This window comes from Pan paniscus, chromosome 10 (assembly GCF_029289425.2).
Source record: "Pan paniscus chromosome 10, NHGRI_mPanPan1-v2.0_pri, whole genome shotgun sequence".
NCBI classification, from domain to species: Eukaryota; Metazoa; Chordata; class Mammalia; order Primates; family Hominidae; genus Pan; species Pan paniscus.
Genome location: NC_073259.2, coordinates 102,166,010 through 102,188,599, shown reverse-complemented (window position 1 = coordinate 102,188,599; position 22,590 = coordinate 102,166,010). Strand labels below are relative to the sequence as shown.

The window sequence follows — 22,590 nt, the reverse complement described above, 5'->3', positions numbered from 1 at the left end:
CTGTTTCCTGCCAGAATCATAACTAACAAACCAATCTACCTCCAAACATGGATCTAGAGGTGACCCCAAATGATGTTTAAACCTGTACATTCACTTTGTCCACTGATGGAAAGCAGAAAGGCTGCTAGTCAAAATGGAACTCCTTTGTTTCCAAATGGTTGGTTCCCCTGAATCTGGCAATGGAAAAAAAGCTACATTTTTATTCCCTTTGCACAGGCTTTCCTACACTAAATTCAACCCGGTGATACAGACAGATGGAAACCTGGCTGGGCAGGATTTTTTTTTTTCAGTTAAAACATAAAACTAAAAGAATCTTAAAAGTAAATCAGAACTACTGGGGACTAAGGGTTCAGAAGGTGGTGGGGGCAGAGGGTGGTTATGATCTCTAAAATTCTGCTGAACGTTTGAAATATATTTTCAAACAAGATACAAAACCAAGCATGCCGCTTTTTCCTTTTTCGACATTTCTCCTTAAGTCTGAACTCCAGCAGTCCCTTCAATAAAGTTGAGAAATTCCATTGATATTCATTATTACCAAAGCAGGATTATTAAGAGATTGCTATACTTTCTCATCTCCAGACCTCACCCTATGTCGCCCCCTACTAATAATGAAGAGATGACTTGGATGTTTTTGGTTCCTTTATACTCAAGGAAACCTATGTAGTAGACACAGAAACCCTCTAAAGATGCTGCTTTTTTTTTTTTAGGAGGTTTTTCTTTTTTAACTTTTAAAACATGTTGAAAAGTAAATCCATGTCTGCATAAGTTCCCAACCCACATTTCTCCAAGCTTCTGGAAGGTGGGCCTGGTGGGCACCCTCAGCTCCTTAGTGTTTCCCAGCTGGCCCCTGAAGACAGAACTTCCCTTCCAGCCTCTGCTGCTGTAAGGCCCCTCTGCCCACCTCCCCCTGCAGCCTCCCTTCCCACCTCACCCAAGACTGACTGCTAAAAGAAGGGAAGAGGAATGAGAACAGCCAGCACACCCAACTGTCCTGTCCCACCCCCACGCTAAGGTCCCTACCCCCGACACACAAAGGGCAGGGCCCAGAGGCCAAGCCCCAGCCAACTAGGAGGCAGCCATTCCAGTCCCGGCAAGGAAGCGAAAGTGCCCTCAGTCCAGCTCAAAGGCCCCTGAGCCCGGGCCATGGCCCCAAGAGACAGGCCCAGCTGCCAGGAACACATGCAGAACCCACAGGTCCAGGCTGGGCTGTCGGCAGCTCTGGGTCTTGGAAAGACCTGGCAAGAGCCCTAGCCCCTTCTGTCCTCAGTGACACCAGAGATGCCTGGGGATGGCCAGCAAAGAGGTCCTGGAGCCTGTGGTTGGTGGAGGACCTCAGGATTCAGAGTGAGGGCACTGGGGGCTCCAATCAGGGTGGGTAGGGGCGGAGGGCCAGGACGGGCAGCCAGAGCGGGGAGGATGAGAGGTGGTGGGCGCTGGTTGGGGGCCAACCAGGGCTGGAGGAAGCGGCCCTGCTGCATTGTGGGTGGCTGTCAGAGCAGAGTGGGAGCAGTGGGCAAAGATGGCCTCAGCAGCAGGGGGCAGCTAGGGCAGGGAGGTGGGAGGTGGAACGGGGGTGGTGCAGGGGGGCACCGATCGGGACACAGACATGGAGATCGATGTAATCTGGACCTCATCATCTTCTTCTAGGGCTGGGGCTGGCAAGGGATCCCCTCTCCTAGCCTCCTCCACGGGGACTGTGGCTCCACGGGCCCCATCCTGCTCAGCCTCCCATTCCTGCAGCACCTCCTCCAGATTGAAGCAGTGCCAATAGCTCACAAAGAAGGTCTTCACCTGGGTCAGAGTCTTGTTCCCAATCACCTCTGCAATAGCCCCAAAGTCTGCCATACCTCCGGATGGCTTGGGCAGCCAAAAGCTGCTCCTCTGTGGTCCAGCAGGAGTTGAACTTGGTGTTGGCCTCCAGAGGGCAGAGTGGATCAATGGCGCCCTCCAGGGCTTGGTGCAGGCTGCTGTTCCTCTGCACCTCTCTCTTTGGGTCTCCAGCATCGGGCTCTCCCTCACTCAGACCTCCTCGACTCTCTTCGAACTCATCACTGTCTTCTTTGTCCTTGCAGCCCCTCAGCCGCCGGGCCTGTCTGTCCGTCATGCTAGTTCGGCTGTGGGTTTTCTTCCAAGAGTAGTGATATTTCACCAGGCTGGAAATCAACTTGTCGGGCAGCGTCTGTTGGATCCACACTTGTCGTGGAAGCCAAAGGCCTGTTCAAACAGCACCTTGTCCTCTACTGTCCACTCCTCAGGGAATGGGGTGAAGTTGGCCAGGTCAGCCAGCGACTTCTCCACATGGTGCTTATTCCAGAGCATGCCCAGCGTCTGCTCAATGTTGTAGCCATGCTTCTCCGTGGCCATCACAATATACTTGTCAAGTTTGGCATCTGACACACAGTGGTTGAGTGACCACACCAGCACCCCCTTCAGCTTCTTGTTGCTGTAGCGTGCGAGGCTCTCAGGCTTGCACTCCGGAATTATGGCCTGGTAATTGGTTCCAACGCGGATCATGCTGTCATGCGAGTGCTCCTCCTCGCTGCTGTCATCCTCAGAGTGGGGCTATCTGCCGTTGGGCACCATCTTGGCCCAGCTGTGGGACGCGCGCTCTCCATCACGGAGGGCATTACCCCGCTCAGCTGCCCCAGGGGGCACGGAAGCCTTTGGAGAGCGACAGTGGTTGCCACACTCGCCTGGCCCGGCCTGGAGAGTGCAGTACCCGGTCCAGCCTGGAGAGGTCCCAGCGTGCTATCTTCCATCTTGCCCCTGCCCACAAGATGCTACTTTTTTAGAGGGTACTTTATTTTTACCCTGCTATGACTTCTGTACTTTAATTATCTGAACCAGTCAATTTGAAACCTGATTCCCCTCATTTATTGGACATTCTTAATGGTGATTCAATATTTACGCTGTCGGAGGCCTTTTTTTCCCACCGTGAAAGCTGCAAATTTGGAACATTCAGGAGCTCTAATTGTGAGGACAGGCACACTTATAGTCATAGCCAAATGGTCAAAGATGCATTTCTCATTCTCTTTGATTTGGTGGGAGGAGGAGGAGGCATGGGGATAATGGCGAAAGGACAGCTGTGTAATCCTAGGGGCACGATCCTGGCAAACTGGATTTCTTGCTGACTGAGGACTGGACACAGAACTGTTCTGGGGCCAATTAGAAATAAGCAGAATTGCCCTAAGTCAAGGGCCATTTGTCGTTGTCCTGTAGGACCGTTGGAAGCCCACCCACATGGGTCCCAGAACTCATGGACCTGGGCTCCCACATATCTCATTCCCAGCCATGAGGGAGGTAAGGTTTGCCTTACCAGCACTCACAGTCCCTTACGTGCCCAACTGATCCTACCTCGATGGTGGCAATGGTGTTACCCCCAGCCACCCTGGCCCACTGAGCAGTCCGGTGTAATGATTAAGAGCTTGGGCCTCAGTGTGGGCCACCCTGAGAGGCTTAGGTTTGCACAAGGGCACCCAGCCAAGGAGGAAAGAGGAATTAAAACCCAGCCTGTCTTCTGTTTACCAAACCTTGCACCCTGGCTTGGGGCTGGGTGTTCCCAAAGGAAGTGGCACCTTTTTCTTTGTACAAAGACACTGTAGGCCAGCAGTGATCCCAGTCAGGCCTAGGTTCCAGACCCTGTCCCACCACTCAATAACTACGTAGGCTTGGGCTCTTTGACCCTCAGCATCCTCATCGTGGGGTGGAAAAATTGCATCCATCACATGGGATTTTCATGTGTATTAAATGAGATAATATGTGTAAAGCATTTAGCACAATGCCTGGCACACAGGAAGTCGCTCCATAAATAAAAAACATTATTATTATGATTACCATTATTATTATCAGGACTCTAGTGCTGTGTTAGGAGCACTATTAGTATTAGGAGTTTGCTAGGACTGCCATAACAAAGTATCACAGACTGGGTGGCAGTGTGTTTCCTCACAGATCTGGATGCTGGAAGTCCAAGATCAAGGTTTTGGCAGGGTTGGTTTCTTCTGAGGCCTCTCTCCTTGGCTTGTAGTCATCTTCTCTTGGTATCTTCACATGGTCCTTCCTCTGTACATATCTGTGTCCAAATTTCCTCTTATAAGAACACCAGTCAGATTAGATTAGTGTCCACCCTAATGACTTCATTTTACTTCTTTAAAGACCCTACCTCTAAATATAGTTACATCCGAAGCTACTGGGGGATAGGACTTCAACGTATGAATTGGGGAGATGGTGACAATTCAGCCTGTAACACACCTATTTTCCATCTCAAACCCTATCCTTAGGAAAACATTTTAACTGGCACTTCTTGGGCACATGTTTCCGCTCAGTACTGAGCCGATTTACTTCTGTTTCTTCATTTAGTTTTTCCAATAACCTCAAAAGTATTATCACATCATTTTGCAGATAAGCAAACTAAAGTGCAGAGAGCTTAATGACAAGCCAAGGTCCCACGGTACGGTAAGGGCCTTGAACCCCTCTTCTGGCCAAGTCCATGGCTTCTACATCAGGTTTGCTGATGGATTCTCACCATATGATATTAGTGGCTGATAACACTTAATCTGTTACCCTCCCTGGTTGTTCTGTTGCAGTGGTGGCTGGTGGCCAGCCAGCCACAGCAGAGCAAACACTCTGTTCTCATAGTCTCTTCCTCCATAAAGGTTTTCCTCACTTCCCATTGCTGTGTTCTCACTGGATGTCTCTGCCTTTTCATTTCTCACCTGTTGCACTATCCTGCCAACCCCCTTATGTTCACAATTCATTTACCTACCTCTTGGTCCTACTGGCTTGAGTTTCATGAAGGTTAAGAGGGGATGCCACTAGTGTTAAGAGTGGATGTGGGTGTTAGGTACATCAGAACCAGCAGGAACAGGGGAATGGCAACATCTGCAATCAAGTCTACATTTGTAATTGGTGGATGAGCGGCTCAGAGTCATCTCGGGATATCAAGAAGATACATGCCCAGATGTGGTGGCTCACGCCTGTAATCCCAGCACTTTGGGAGGCCGAGGTGGGCAGATCACCTGAGGTCAGGAGTTCCAGACCAGCCTGGCCAACATTGTGAAACCCCATCTCTACTAAAAATACAAAAATTAGTCAGGTGTGGTGGTGGGCGCCTGTAATCCCAGCTACTCGGGAGGCTGAGGCAGGAGAATTGCTTGAACCTGGGAAGCAGAGGTTGCAGTGAGCTGAGATCATACCACCGCACTCCAGCCTGGATGACAGAGTGAGACTGTCTTAAAAAAAAGAAGAAGAAGAAGAAGATACACAGATCTGTGATTTCCAAATGGCATAAAGAATAGGTCAGAAAAGTAACAACAGGAGGAGGGAGTGGAAGAGTTTTCAAGAAATGCAAGAAAGCCAGGGAGAGCAGCAGATTCAGGGGCAGGTACTTACAAAGAGGTGAGAAAGTGATCAGGAAAACAAGTTGGTATAAATGTTACAAGAAAATAGAACATATGAAGCAGGATGGCAGATGGCAAAGCTGCCCCTGTGCTTGGGAGTAGTCCTTTTAAGCAAGGGAAGAGTCTTTATTAAATATTAAATTTTGGTGTATACTGCTTTAAGAAATTTACCATCAAAAAAACCAGACTTTGAGAATAGGCAAGCATTACTAAAGCTTTATTACTAAATGCTATTTGCTGCCCATTGAATGTGTACCCCATGAATGCTGTGAACTATAAGGATGTGTGTGGATGTGTGTGTGAAATTTGATTAAGGGTCATAGATACAGTACAAAGCAAAGAATGCTAATGGCAGTAGTATTATTAATCTTTTTAGGTAGCAGTATTATTTATCTTTTAAGGTACAAGTCCTATCTTTTCAGCTAGGCCTTCAGCCTCTGTGAACGGGCTATGTGTTGTTAACAGTATTAGGATTATGAGATCATTTGATTGCGAATGAAAGGGTATTCAAAAAACATTGCTGGTTGTATGTGAATGAGAGTGACAAAACTAAAACCCAAAAGACAAAATATGATTAATGGAACCACATTTTACCTAGTTGAGGAGAGACTCACAGAAGTGGCACTCAAGGGCCTGTAGGAGGGGTGCAGTTAGCATGAAGGCATGAAAAGAGGGGCCTCGGCTGGGCACGGTGGCTCACGCCTGTAATCCCAGCACGTTGGGAGGCCAAGGCAGGTAGATCACTTGAGATCAGAAGTTCAAGACCAGCCTGGCCAACATGGTGAAACCCCCGTCTCTACTAAAAATACAAAAATTAGCTGGGCATGGTGGCACGCACCTGTAGTCCCAGCTACTCAGGAGGCTGAGGCAGGAGAATTGCTTGAACCCAGGATGTGGAGGTTGTAGTGAGCTGAGATTATGCCACTGCACTCCAGCCTGGGTGACAGAGCGAGAGAGTGAGACTCCATCTCAGAAAAAAATAAAGAGGGACCTCAAAGAAATAGGTAGTGACTGTGAGCACTTTTCTCTGGTTTTGTTGTTAAATAGACTGTGTAGATGAAACAAAACAGGCCATGGTAACAGGCTGGTGGGAAAGGGCCTTCCTGCTGTATGGAGGGTTCTGTGGCCTCAGCACACAAAGTCCAAAGATGTTGCCCATAAACTGGCCCCAGATCCTACCAGCCCAGATAACTCTTTCAGCTTCATACTTGTCCAGCACTTAAAACTTGTGCTCATCTTTGGACTCTTACCATCATTATTGTTAAAAAACAACAAGTATTTATTAGGGGACTTTCATATGTAGGGCCTTATGCTAAGAACTAGGAATATCCTTGGTACTGTCTCCTGTTGTTAGCAGTGGGATTTTCATGCTTCTTTAAATGAGTCCGGCTCTTTCAAGCCCCTGTGTCCTTGCATTTGCTGTACATTTCACCTAAAACACCCTTTCCATCTTCTCAGCTTTGTGAGCTCTCACTTATCCACTAAGGTCCAGTGTAAAAGCTACTTTCTCCTGGGAGTCTTCCTTGAAATTGTACTAGAATGCCTCTACTAAACTATAAACTCCCATTTAAAAAATAAAGAAAACTAGAAACTAAGTGCTGTCTCATCTTTGTGCCCCCAGGAACTAGGCCTTGTATACAGTAAGTACCCATTCATTTATTACAAAATAGTGAAGTGTGTCTCCTTCATGCCAGGCTCTGTTCTAGCAGTGTAACTAAACTTACCTGTTGAATTTGTTTAACGGGGCCAATTCCTCCCTTTGGTTATGAATTCCCTGCTCTGAACTTGAAGAGCACTTCATCTGTAAGTTGATAGCATTAAAATCTGGTGAGTCACATCATACACTATGCATTGGTTGTGTGTATAGCTCTTTCACTTAATATAATTTCTTTGAGATCAGAGATGGTGTCTTAAATTCAGTTTATCTCCATATTCCCTTTATTCCTCAAACTTTCTGTTCATTAACTTACTCCATCTTTTAACAGATACTTCCTGAGAATCTACCATGTGCTAGGCATGTGTTGCAGGCTGGGGTTATGGCAATGAGCAAGATCAGTGGTGTTATTTTTGTGCAGATTACTGGGCCTTACACGGAGTCAGTGTTCAATAAATGTCAGTTGAAGTGTAATGTAAAGGCTCTATACTCCTTAGGGGCAAGGGTCATTCTTTGAGGTACCCACAGCCCCACATACAATGACATAACTTGGCATCTCCACAATGCATATTTACCAATTCATGAATTGACTATCTCTGCAGAGACAGAGAATATAAAAGGAGAAAAACAACTCCTTGCCACAAAAAATATTATTGATAACATGGAGGAGCATCCACTGAACATAGCTTTTAAATTATTTGTTAATTTACAGCACCTTTCAAACTTTGTTTGAACATGGCTTTATACTGAAAAGGGGAGAGTCTTATACTGTAATTATGTCAGGCAAGCTTATAATAATTATAATAATTATCAACCGAGTGCCAATAATACTTTAAGAACTCCACTGAGCATAAAGATCGCACTAGTGCCTAACAGGTATTTAAAATTAAGCTCTCTAAAATTGCAAAGGCACAGATTTAGTGTTTTCTATTTTTTAGTAAGTAAAGATTCTGACAAATAATTACCCTCTTTTTCCTGGTAGAAACTTCTGTTTACATGGAAAATTTTCTCTAAGATGGATTTCTTCCGGTGGGAATTTGAGCAATTTATTTTCTTTAACATATCTTGAATGATATTTTCTCTTCCGTTTGAAAAATATGACAACATGCCAGATCTCGGAGCTTTTCCAGAGTAGAGGACACACCCATCAATAGACAAGCAAGTTTTCATGGGTATGTCATTCTAAGCATAGAAAAAGGCCGACTTTGAAGCGCGCTAGGATTCCCCCTAGTGGATGTAAAAGGTACTTGATTTAAGAAAAAAAAAATCCACACCTGAGGGGAGTTGGTGGGTACTGTGGTTTACAAGCATTCATTCCTCCCTAGCATCTGTTCCTGAAAGTTGGAAGTATGTCACCAATTAATAAAGGTTTGATTAGCACTCCTCTTTCTATCTGGCATCCATAGTAATTAAGGTGTCTGCCTGCAGGCTTGCAAATGCAGCATGAAATTACAGTCAGCCCTAGAACAGAGAAATAAAATGAACACTCTTTAAAACAACACCATCTAATTTCCATAAGACACTCCCCAAATCAAATTCTCATCTGTGACTGTTTTGGTTTAAACTGATATGGTGCCTTTATCCAAATCCTGAAAAAGTTTGGCTCTTTTTAGAGACTCTATTATTATCTATGTCAGTGGTGGCCAGCTACTTAAAAAATGTGCTTTTGTGTATTGTCCAAATTAGATTCCTGAGTATTGGTCTTTGTCATGTCTTTTACAAATCCCCATTACTTATCTTGTGTAGTGTCTATGAATTCATTCCATACACACTTGTTGATTATAGGCACAAGGCTAGATACTAGATAGTGGGGGATGAAGGACACAGATAAGAATAAGACACAGATCTTGGCCTCTGAAAAACTGTTAATCTATTCTGACATACCAACTTTCTGTCTCCTTTACTGGCTCCACTTTCTCCTCCTACCTTTTAAAGTGTTGATGTGCAGGTGACCTGATAACTATTTTTATCTGCCCAGAAAGTTTTACCATCCCTGTTCTTCTCATAAAGAGGCTGTACCCTCCTTCCAACCATATGGGGGCATATGACATGGGTCTGGCCAACCCAAGTGCTCCTTAGGTTTGGTCTAAGCATGGGTCATGTGATTCTAGCAAAGTCAACCAGAGTTCTTTCCAGGAATTGTTATAGGGATGGTGGGAGAGAAGAGATTTTTTATGGGGGTGGCTAATCTGGGGCTAGCAGTGACTTTGCTCTATGCCTAGCAGAAAAGTCCAGTATGAAGTAGGAGAGAGAGATAGATAGAGAAAGAGATAGAGATAGTGATGAGAGAGAGAGAGAGATATGAGAGAGAGAGAGAGACAGATATGAGAGAGAGAGAGAGAGAGACAGATAGAGACAGAGAGAGAGAGAGACTGACTGTTGAGGCTCTCTAGAACTGAGTCCTCAGCTCACTCTTGGTCCTTTGACATCAATTCCTTCTTCTGTCTTTGGCATCCTCTCACTCCTGTAGTATTCTCCCTGGTCAGTATCACCAATGCACATGGGCTTCCATCATTACTTACCTGCTGATGACTCTAAAAAATCTACACAAAAGTGATCTCTTGATCTCTGAACTTTAGGCCTTGAATTTTAGATCTACATGTCTAAATGCCTACTGGTCATTTCCCTTGTACATTCCATACATACTTCAAGTCAAGTCAATTTTCTTCCATACCTTTTCTCCACATGTTCCTAGTCTCCTTCAGTGGCACCACTGCCCATCCAGGTTTTCAAACCAGAAGGTGGAAGTCATCCTAGATACTTCCCTCACCTTCTATATTTAATCAACCAGCAAGCCTGCTGATCTGAATCATGGGCTTGATTTCTTGTTATAAGAGTTCTTATTTGCTACCAACTACCATCAGAGAATACTATAAACACCTCTATACAAAAAAAAAAAACTGGAAAATCTAGAAGAAATGGATAAATTCCTGGACACATACACCCTCCCAAGACTAAACCAGGAAGAAGTTGAATCTCTGAATAGACCAATAACAGGTTCTGAAATTGAGGCAATAATTAATAGCCTACCAACCAAAAAAAGTCCAGGACCAGACAGATTCACAGCCGAATTGTACCAGAGGTACAAAGAGGAGCTGGTACCATTCCTTCTGAAACTATTCCAATCAATAGAAAAAGAGGGAATCCTTCCTAACTCATTTTATGAGGCCAACATCATCCTGATACCAAAGCCTGGTAAAGACACAACAAAAAAAGAGAATTTTAGACCAATATCCCTGATGAACATTGATGCAAAAATCCTCAATAAAATACTGGCAAACTGAATCCAGCAGCACACCAAAAAGCTTATCCACCACGATCAAGTTGGCTTCATCCCTGGGATGCAAGGCTGGTTCAACATATGCAAATCAATAAATGTAACCCATCATATAAACAGAACCAAAGACGAAAACCACATGATTATCTCAATAGATGCAGAAAAGGCCTTCGATAAATTCAACAGCCCTTCATGCTAAAAAATCTCAATAAACTAGGTATCGATGGGACGTATCTCAAAATAATAAGAGCTATCTATGACAAACCCACAGCCAATATAATACAGAATGGGCAAAAACTGGAAGCATTCCCTTTGAAAACTGGCACAAGACAGAGATGCCCTCTCTCATCATTCCTATTCAACATAGTGTTGGAAATTCTGGCCAGGGCAATCAGGCAAGAGAAAGAAATAAAGGGTATTCAATTAGGAAAGGAGGAAGTCAAATTGTCCCTGTTTGCAGATGACATGATTGTATATTTAGAAAACCCCATAGTCTCAGCCCCAAATCTTCTTAAGCTGATAAGCAATTTCAGCAGTCTCAGGATACAAAATCAATGTGCAAAAATCACAAGCATTCCTATACACCAATAACAGACAAACAGAGAGCCAAATCATGAGTGAACTCCCATTCACAATTGCTTCAAAGAGAATAAAATACCTAGGAATCCGACTTACAAGGGATGTGAAGGACCTCTTCAAGGAGAACTACAAACCACTGCTCAACGAAATAAAAGAGGACACAAACAAATGGAAGAACATTCCATGCTCATGGATAGGAAGAATCAATATTGTGAAAATGGCCATACTGCCCAAGGTAATTTATAGATTCAATGCCATCCCCATCAAGCTACCAATGACTTTCTTCACAGAATTGGAAAAAAATACTTTAAAGTTCATATGGAACCAAAAAAAGAGCCTGCATTGCCAAGACAATCCTAAGCCAAAAGAACAAAGCTGGAGGCATCACACTACTATACTACTTCAAACTATACTACAAGGCTACAGTAACCAAAACAGCATGGTACTGGTACCAAAACAGAGATATAGACCAATGGAACAGATTAGAGCCCCCAGAAATAATAGCACACATCTATAACCATCTGATCTTAGACAAACCTGACAAAAAGAAGAAATGGGGAAAGGATTCCCTATTTAATAAATGGTGCTGGGAAAACTGACTAGCCATATGTAGAAAGCTGAAACTGGATCCCTTCCTTACATCTTATACAAAAATTAATTCAAGATGGATTAAAGACTTAAATGTTAGACCTAAAACCATAAAAACCATAGAAGAAAACCTAGGCAATACCGTTCAGGACATAGGCATGGGCAAGGACTTCATGAATAAAACACCAAAAGCAATGGCAACAAAAGCCAAATAGACAAATGGGATCTAATTAAACTAAAGAGCTTCTGCACAGCAAAAGAAACTACCATCAGAGTGAACAGGCAACCTACAGAATGGGAGAATATTTTTGCAATCTACCCATCTGACAAAGTGCTAATATCCAGAATCTACAAAGAACTTAAACAAATTTACAAGAAAAAATCCCATCAAACAACCCCATCAAAAATTGGGCAAAGGATATGAACAGACACTTCACAAAAGAAGACATTTATGCAGCCAACAGACACAAGAAAAAAATGCTCATCATCACTGGCCATCAGAGAAATGCAAATCAAAACCACAATGAGATACCATCTCACAACAGTTAGAATGGTGACCATTAAAAAGTCAGGAAACAACAGGTGCTGGAGAGGATGTGGAGAAACAGGAATGCTTTTACACTGTTGGTGGGACTGTAAACTAGTTCAACCATTGTGGAAGATAGTGTGACCATCCCTCAAGGATCTAGAACTAGAAATACCATTTGACCCAGCCATCCCATTACTAGGCATATACCCAAAGGATTATAAATCATGCTGCTATAAAGACACATGCACACGTATGTATATTGCGGCACTATTCACAATAGCAAAGACTTGGAACCAACCCAAATGTCCATCAATGATAGACTGGATTAAGAAAATGTGGGACATATACATCATGGAATATTATGCAGCCATAAAAAAGGATGAGTTCATGGACATGGATGAAGCCATAAAAAAGGATGAGTTGTAGGGACATGGATGAAGCTGGAAATCATCATTCTCAGCAAACTATCACAAGGACAGAAAACCAAACATTGTATGTTCTCACTCATAGGTGGGAATTGAACAATGAGAACACTTGGACACAGGGTGGGGAACATCACACACCAGGGCCTGTCATGGGGTTGGGGGAGGGGGGAGGGATAGCATTAGGAGATATACCTAATGTAAATGACGAGTTAACGGGTGCAGCACACCAACATGGCACATGTATACATATGTAACAAACCTGCATGTTGTGCACATGTACCCTAGAACTTAAAGTATAATTAAAAAAAAAAAAGATTTCTTATTTCCCAGATCCTCCCTGCTCTCTCTTTCCTACTCCTTAGCTTGCCCTCTCATCATTTCATCACTAGGCTATTTTAGGTGAGACTGGTGGTCCTGGTCCCAGGTTCATTGCCCACCTCCTCCAACCCAGCCTTTGCATTGCCCTTTCATTGTCTTCCGATATGGAAAGCTGATGGGATTACTTCCTGTTAAAAATCCTTCAATGACTCCCCATTGTTTCCCAATTGTTTTATACCATGGCTTCATTGGGCCCCACTCTTCTTGGCAATACCTTCCTACACCAAACAAGGGCACTGGCTGCCAGAGGTGACCAGCCTAGGAGCTCCCTCTGTCAGGTTCCACCCAGCAGTCCCAAGGGCTGGGAGGGCAGGGTAGTATCTCAACACTCTATGGAACACTTATTGGGAAGCCCTGACTTAGAGGATACAGCTTATACTTCTTAGCTTGATATATAAGGTCCCTGCCTGACCATTTTTGCAATACTATGTCTTCCATTTCTTCATGTGCACATGTGACTGGGCTCTGGGCTGAGCTAGGTGAAGAGTAGCTGCTTGGGGCCACCTAATCTGAACTCTGGGGATCTATTGGCACAGGCTGATAAGCCTGCAGATGATTGTTGCTGTTTTGGTCTGTCTAAAGGAAGAGGTTGATGCTAGCCTTCTATGGAAAGACACAAAGGAAAGTAGATGAAATTAGTATGCTTACTATTCCTCAGACATTCCTTAATAGAGAGCAGGGGTAGTCAGCAGCTAGAAGGTATACGCTGACCAAAAGTTGATGACATTCAGGGCATTTACCTTGGGGTCCCATTCCATGAATGGAGCTAGACCCATTCACCTTCGGGTCTAGTGGCAGAGTGAAACACAGAGTCAGAGAGAAGGGCTTTCTTACTCTCCTTGCATCAAACGGAGGATAGAGAGAATCAGGGAAGAAGCTACGTTCTCAAAGATATTCCCCTGGGGACTCCCCAAAATGACTGGAGAGATTGAAGGAGGAAGAGGTTGAGTCCTAGAGTTATACAAGTTAGGGATAATCAGGCAGAAAAACTCAGGGGGTATTAGTTGTGACCCCATTGATACCCACTGCGGAGACCTGTGCAAAATAGTTTTCAGAAGCTGTATACATCGGTTGTGATGTGTTTAGCTATAAGGGGAAAAAACCCCTAATTACTTAGAGCATAGGCAAGTAGAGGTTAATCTTTTCTTGCACAAGAAGGAGCCCAGTTGCTAGTACTGGTTGCTCTTCAGTGTTACTATCAAAGAGCCCCTCCAGGCTCTTAATATCTTTCTGCTGTCACAAGATAACTGCCACAACTGTAAACATTGTATTTGTTTTCAAAAGGAGGGGAAGGCTACTTTCTCCTAGCAAGACTCTGTCTTTTTTTTTGCCCAAACAGAAATCCCTGAGCAGACTTCCCCCTTAGACGTCATTGACCAGAATGTGGTCACATGCCCACACTATACCAATGTCTGGTGAAGAGAAAAAGAATGACCATAATTGGCTCATGATTGGCTCATAAGCCCAAGTCTGGAGGAGGAAGTTACCTTCCTTAAGATTATCCCAGATACACAACTAGGTTCTCTTAGCAGGGAAGAAATGAGTGTCCGGTACATAAAGAATGCTTGTGTATTGTTACATCCTAAATGAGTCACAGTTCTCTGATGCTGGAATTCTCCCCGTCCCTCTTGCCATTGCCTAAATCCAACCCATGCTTTGGGTTCCCACTCCAGCATCTTCTCTGACTCTCATTTTCATTCTCCAGAAATGACCAGCCCTTTCTGGGTGTCACCGACATACCTAGTCCATATGCCTACACTTGCTCTTGTTATACTCCATCACGATATGTATTTGTCTAGTGTCCCTGTGACCTCAGAACTCCTTGAAGGAAGTTCATATTATATTCATCTTTGTCTCTAATATCTAGTATGATGCCTGGTACATAGTGTTCAGCATTTGTAGAAGAAATGTTGCGTAATAAAATCCAAATAGACGTAAGAAATCCAAGATAGAAAATCATCATGTTAGCACTGACATCTTCAACCATGAAGGACCACTGGGTATGTACCATAGACAGTGATTCAGTTCAGCCACACCTATTTATGGGGGATCTATTGTCTGCCAAGCACCAGGGGCAACACAAGAGAAGGAGAACACAGTTTCTGTGGGAAGACCGTATGCAGAGCAAAGATAACTAACAAACAAAAATAGCATCTGATAAGTGTCTCATTAGAGCTACAGGAGAGCGTGGCGGTGGGGAGACGGAGGACACTGGGACAGTGGTAGAATGGTAATTAAAATCCACAGGTAATTCCAAGCCTTAATTTAATCAACACTTTCAACCTCCACCGGTCCACAACTTCTTAGTGATGTAGGAAAATTGTCAGATTTGAATGTCATTTCCTCGGGGAGCCCTTCCTATCTGTCGGTGCACCTGTGACCCAGTAGTAAAAGAACCACATGGTAAACAGCCAAAGAGGAAACCAGGGAGAAAAGGGGACCTTGATAATTCACAGCTTAGATAGTCAGCTCTTGAATAGCTGAAAGCTGATGCAGTTTTAACCAGCGATTTGAAGATCAAACGATTCCATATTTTACAATTGTACTGCATTTGAGGTTTTTGATAAGATGTGTTATTGGAAAAGAGGTAACTAAAACTGTGTGAAAGGCACAGTGAAATGCACTAAATGGATCATTTTCGAGCCCTTCACTGCATGGAAACTGTGCTTGCAGTGGGTCAATACTGAGAGTCTCCTAAGGCATACTTAACATGGCAGCGGGGGGCATGAACCCCTTTGACAGTGTGGTGAAATCTATGGACTTTTCTCAGAATGTTTTAAAATGCATAAAAATATAATAAATAGAATTACAAAAGCTGTAAACTATGTTGAAATACAGCTACAAAATAATTTTTAAAATATGGCATGGTAAAGTGTTATTTAATAACAGTTTAAATAACAAAAACTAGTAACATCTCTAATATTTAATCATTATCTGAAGTAACAATAAGTATAAATCAAGATAGCTGCAACAACTGTCATGCGATTTGAAAGATGTGTGATTTCTCTTGGTGACAAAAAGTCACAGGTGCTACTGATACTATTCTAGTTTGTTGCCTATATTTGTAATTGCAGGGAATGTTAAATTTCAGTTAGAGGTAAGAGAAAATTAAGATGTCATTTTATTTTGCCATCCAAGTTCACAGACCAGGTTAGAAACTGCTGTTATGAGGTCCCTCTACCACATGGCAACCATGTTGAGAACTAGGGCCCCCACGTGTTTTCTTGACATTGATGCACACAGCTCTAGGAGGTCATGTCCCACCTATTCAAGCAATTAAATCACAATTTATATCATGCATCTTTAAAAAAATGTGTTCTTAGATAGATAGGTTCAACAACAAGAAGAGAGAAAGGGTCCTATCAGGCTGCTGGTTGGAAAAGACCTTTATTGAATTCATTGCCATGAACTCTCCTTAGCACGTAGTTCTCTAAGACTGGCATTATTGTGTTGTCTGCTGAGTTAGTAGCTTGCTGGATCCTTTACATCCTCTTGTGATGTTCTTGCCCCATAAGATGTGGGCAGTTCAGATATAGGAAATGGTTCAGGAAGAGGAAATTCAAACTCTCCGCCTAGAGAAGCTGTTTGCTCTTTGCATGAAAGTGCTCTTTGAAAATGGCTGAGGGATAAAGACAGGGCTCTCTGGAAGGGGAATTTTGTGCCCACTAAAATATAAATAAGGAAGTCATCTTTTTTTTTTTCCTCACAAATGCAAACTTGAAATCAATTCACTGGGCCAGTTGCATAGGTATAAGAGGTACAGTTCCCTTTTCCTGTTTATTTTAGTACTTACCTAAATGAGAAGGGTGAAGGAGTTGTGGGAATTGTCTCAACACTGCGTGGAAGGGCAGATCACTACTTTATTGTTGCGAAAATGATGTTCCTTTTTAACTTAGAAATTAGCGCATCAGGCAACAATTCTCCTTCAACAATCACCATTTCGCTGATTAAGTGTGTCTTCAAAGATTAGCTTTCATACCTGTAAATTAAAAGGAAAAAAGGTAAAATTCATTCGACAATAGAACAATCTACATCTAAACAGTAGGTCGTCATTAGTGAAAAAACCGGGGGATTTGGAAAAAACAAAACAAAACAATTCTAAGACCAAATTTATGAGGGCAACACATTATAAAATATGGAGCTATCACATCTTCATATTGAAAAGGCTTTTGACCACTTACATACTTATTTAAAAAAAAAAAAAGTAAGTCTAAGAAAACACCTTCTGGGTAGCTGTCTCCTTGACTCTAGATCATACTTTTTCCCAATCACTTGCATTTGTATTTTGATTATAAGACAAGCAGAGCGTATATCCTATTCTATTACAGCTATTTGTGTGGTTTTTTCCTTGACTTTGAATTTTTGGAGCTGGCATCTCCAGAGTCATGCCAGGCAATTAGCAGGTTCTTAATAAACCTTTGCTGAATCGAAGGGAATTTGGAGAAGTATTGCTGATGAGGGATGATACAGAAAGGGATTTTTCTATAAAGCCTGACCAGCAGTGTTAAAAAAGTTTTCCACCAATAACATTAATAATGGATTTTTTAAAAGAAACAAGCTTTTAAAATTTGCAAAGTACACGGAAGAAGTCTACTAAAGAGGCTCTCAATGAGCAGTGTAAAGGTCAGAAATAAACAAAATTAAGTCTGCCAGAAGTCTGAAAATTGTCACTATGCTATTATTGATGAAATTACTAATTCCAATAATAATCGTGGCCATTCTCACAGAGTGACTTGTGCAGTTTCTTCATCTGTGAAATAGGGACGTGAATAGACCCTCCATCCTTGGGTGGTTATGAGGATTAAATGAGTTAATGCACATAACACACTTCCAGTAGCACCTGGCACATGAGAAGTGTTAGTTATGCCAGGTGTGGTGCTGAGTGCTTCTCGTACTTTACTAGTGGAAATAACAAAGAAGCCAGGATGAAGCGAAACCTTAGGAGCTGGGAAAAAGGAGAAGGGTCGAAACTTATGTTCTAGAGTTTTCATGTCTTAGTCTTTGTATGATTGTTGCTGCTGCCTGGCGCAACCTTCCGCAGGCTGGCTCCCTCTCATCCTGCAGGTCTCAGCTTAAAAGCCCAGCTCAGACATGCTTTCCCTCACTCACAGTCGAAAGTTGCGTCCCCTATATTATTCCCTCTTTCCACACAGTGTTTCTCTTTAGAACACTTAACACTGTGTGTAATTGCATAGGAATAGTTTATCTAGCTAGTGAATTCTCCAACACTAGCCTGTTCACTCCACGAAGGCTAGTTGTGTTTACTGATTATCCTCGACTCCTAGCAAATTGCCTGGCACATACCAAATGCTTAATGAATGAAATGAAACTGTACCTGTTGTAAAAAATGAATGAATAAAAGTATACCTGTTGTAAACAAATGGAATAAATGAATGTATCAGGGTTCCCCTTATACCCAAGGTCACTTCCAGGCAGCATGGCATCCTCTTGGTCTACAAGATACTTGTCTTTTGAAAACACATCAGCACTTAGAAAAGTGACCCTACTCCAAACTTTGTAATTTAACACTGGATCCTCTGATAGCTTCTTCCAGGATCCTAAAGTTTGTGTGTCCCATCTCCAGAGAATGTTCAGCCACTCCTACATCACTATATACTTCCTGATTTTCATCAGGCTTACAGAGACAGGGGTGAGAAAGTAGGGTAAAGTTACTCTGATAGTAGCTGAGATATGAAAGTGGAGGAAGGGAAACTATAGAATTTGAGAATTCACTGCCCTTTTACTAAGAAACACTTCTTTTTTTTTTTTTGAAACTTCTAGGGTGGCAGGAAGTGCATGCCCAAACCTCAGAGTCTGGGGCAATCGACAGTACCCTAACCTCCCTGAACAGGTTCAGACACCCAGGGCTGGGTATAGGAATAGCCCAGATGTTTTTAAAGTTAAGACCTGAAGTGGAGAAAAGGAAAAAATGAAGAAAGAGCTCCAGCTCCACAGTGGATGTCCTGGGATTAGTAGGGACAACACAAACAGAGCTCAGGGAAGGAAGACAGAGAGAAAGGGGAGGGGAAGTTTTTTGTTTTCAAAGTGTAATGTAGAAAAAAAATAGCTCTGGCTGGGCGTGGTGGCTCATGCCTGTAATCCCAGCACTTTGGGAGGCCGAGGCGGGTGGATCACTTGAGGTCAGAAGTTCGAGACCAGCCTGGCCAACGTGGTGAAATCACATCTCTACTAAAAATATAAAAATTAGCCAGGTGTGGAGGTAGGTGTCTGTAATCCCAGCTACTCCTGAGGCTGAGGCATGAGAATCGCTTGAACCCGGGAGGTGGAGGATGCAGTGAGCCGAGATCGCGCCACTGCACTCCAGCCTGGGCGACAGAGTGAGACTCCATCTCCAAAAAAAAAAAAAAAAAAAAAAAAAACCCCAAAAAACAAAAGAAACCCACAAAACTCCTCACCTTAAACTGATCAAGAAGAAGCCAGACTACTACTTCCACTTTTATGTTGTGGCTGGCAGACCACAAGGAGCCTGCTCTGGAGAGGGCGGAGAGGGAAAGCCCAGCTGCTGCTCACTCAGCCCCTTTTTGACAGAAGACTTGTCCCCAGATCAGGGATGACCAGGGAAGAGATCAGTGGACAGGGTAAATCCACAGCCATTTGATGTAGGGACATTTTAATTTGGGAAATCAAATGCAGGAAAGATATTACCTTACTGTTCATTTCAAGCATCTCACACACACCATTAAATGCCCCAAACCAGGCTACTATTGAACCTTAACCACATACAAATTATGTATTTACCCAAATACCCCAACATGCTAACAATCCTTTCTGGGTTGCATGTAGCCCAAACTGCCCCTGTGTGTGAATTATAAAAGGCACACTCCCACCCCTTCTTCAAGACACTTGGCTTACTTCTCTTGGAAAATTGTTGTCATGGGCTGATTTATTAGAATAAGACACATGACTATCATCTGCCAGAAAACTATCGTAATAAATATACAAACTAACTGTGTTTACTATCAATGATGGTCCTTTAGATGTGGTGCCCTTGTGCAGAAGTCAGTTTGAAATAGAGAAGTTTGAAATAGTTGTATCAAGGCCATCAAAAGCTTAACTTCCTTGTCCCAGTATCCTTATTAATGCTTTGCAAAATCATGATCCTTAATGCATTTCTCGTCTTGCTATGGTCAACTTGTGATAAACTGAATGAATAAAATAAGGTGAACAGAAATGAAGGATCTGTTTGTCAGATAGGTTAAACCAGGAAGTTTCAAAAGAAAGGATTGTTGGCATGTTAGAGTATTTGGGTAAATACGTAATTTGTATGTGGTTAAGGTTCAATAGTAGCCTGGTTTGGGGCATTTAATGGTGTGTGTGAGATGCTTGAAATGAACAGTAAGGTAATATCTTTCCTGCATTTGATTTCCCAAATTAAAACGTCCCTACATCAAATGGCTGTGGATTTACCCTGAGCATCAGCTCTGAGGTTGGGAATAGACGACCTGTGTACTTCTGCCTCCTGATCATGCCTGGGGCTTTCTAATCTCATGGTCTAAAGGTCTCAAAACAGGTAAAACAGAAATGAATGTTCTCAAATTCGTGGGGGAATCTCACCAGTTATTTTGGAAATAAATATAGCTGCATGCAGACAAGCTTCCATTTGTCCAGAATTACCTAACTAAGTGGAAGCTGCCCACACTATTACACTGGAGTTAAAGTATTCTGAGCTCCACCCACTCTCTACCCATTTTTAGCATAGTGTGATGGAGGCAAGCAGACCACGAGAACCCAGTGGAAATGTCACCAAGTGACCAGATCGCAGGCCTGTTTGCAGGTGGTGTCTGACTGCTGGTCACCAGATCCCTCCCACCATAAATACAAAAGTTCCTTGTGAAAATTCTTTCACACAAGTTCTTATGCTTTAAACTCACAAAAGTAGGACAGGGCTCCTATCTCTCCATTTTACAGAATGAGAAACAGGCTCAGAGAGGCCAGTGTGTAGGAAAGTCAGGAACCAGAATATGGGTCTCTTGATTCTTTGGTCCAACATTCCATGAGTCTCAGTTTTTAGCACTGAAATCATGTGGGGGAACTTTGAAAAATGTGGATGCCCAGGCTCAATCCCAGCTCCTCAAGAGATAGAACCTGGAATGTGTATTTTTCTTTCTTTCTTTTTTTCTTTCTTTTTTTTTTGAGATGGAGTCTCACTCTTGTCGCCCAGGCTGGAGTGCAGTGGCATGATCTTGATTCATTGCAACCTCCACCTCCCAGGTTCAAGCAATTCTCCTACCTTAGCCTCCCAAGTAGCTGAGATTACAGGTGCCCACCACCACAACTGGCTAGTTTTTGTATTTTTAGTAGAGACGGGGTTTCACCATGTTGGCCAGGCTGGTCTGTAACTCCTAACCTCAAGTGATCACCTGCCTGGGCCTCCCAAAGTGCTGGGATTACAGGCATGAGCCACCGCACCCAGCCTGGAATGTGTATTTTCTTTAAAGTGCCATGAGGGCTAGGCGTGGTGGCTCATGCCTATGAGACCAGCACTTTGGGAGGCTGAGGCAGGAGGATCACTTGAGCCCAGGAGTTTGACACCAGCCTGGGCAAGATGATGAAACCCTGTCTCCACCAAGGAAAAAAAAAAAAAAAAAAAAAGGTGGGCATGGTGGTCCACGCCTGTAGTCCCAGCTACTCAAGAGGCTGAGGTGGGAGGATTGCTTGAACCCAGGAGGTGGAAGTTGCAGTGAACCACTGCACTCCAGGCTGGGCGACAGAGTGAGACCCTGTCTCAAAATTAATTAATTTAATTACATTAAAATAAAGTGCCATGAATTCAGATATACAGCCAAAATTTGGAACCCTTAGTCTGACATGTGCTTAATTGGAGGATCCAGAAAATAAATAAATAAATAAATAAATCGGAGGATCCAGAAAAATAATAAATAATTGGAGGATCCAGAAAAATAATAAAATAAAAAAAATCAGAGGATCCAGAAAAATAATAAAATTTAAAAAATCTGACATGCTTAATCAGAGGATCCAGAAAAATGATATGAAAACAAATTTAACTGAAGCATAAGGAAAAAAAAGCTTGGCTTGTTCAGTTTAGAACATCCATTAGAGTAATACCATGGTGTTGTATATTGTATTAAATAAGAAGACACCTCTGAATTGTGCAAAGAGCAGAGATCCTATGAGAAGGAAATTCGTTGATAAGATCCCTACAAATACAGTTAGAATGCCAGAACGATCAGGATGGCCCATTAGAGCTCTGGAAGACAGATACTGCTTAAATTCCCTAACACATTCCAGCTTCCACAATGCTAGGAAATAATATGCTGTGCACTGTGTACAAAATGACTCCCTGCAGGCCTGAAAGAAAAGAGCCTTGTTGGAGACATGGCCAGTCTATTGGGGGTGATTATGGTCTGCTCTCTTCTTCTGTCATGTTTCTTCTCTAATCAGGGCTGACTCAAATATTCCAAGAGAAGTTAGGAGTCAGAACACCTGGTGCTGGTCCCAGCTCTATCATTATCTGCAATGTGATTCTCTTAGCTAAGCTGACTTTGGTTTTCTAATTTTTAAAATGAGAAGCCTAATTGTTGTTCCGGTCACTTTACATGCAGGATGCATTGTGATGATGTATCCATACACATATACAAGCAGAGTATAGCGCATTATTATGATTACTTTGAATAGCACCATTGGATGTATTAGTTCCAAATGGGGCATGTGCATTCTATGACTCCCATGTGCCATTAAAGACCCTATTTTCTGGTAGCCTGACACTTTATCCATCTCTAATG

At 43.0% G+C, this 22,590-nt stretch overlaps 1 pseudogene; it reads right to left on the bottom strand.

Annotated features, from left to right (window-relative positions):
- Positions 1–711: 711 nt before the first annotated feature.
- LOC100967666 (REST corepressor 2-like) lies at positions 712–2,759 on the bottom strand (annotated as a pseudogene).
- Positions 2,760–22,590: the final 19,831 nt, after the last annotated feature.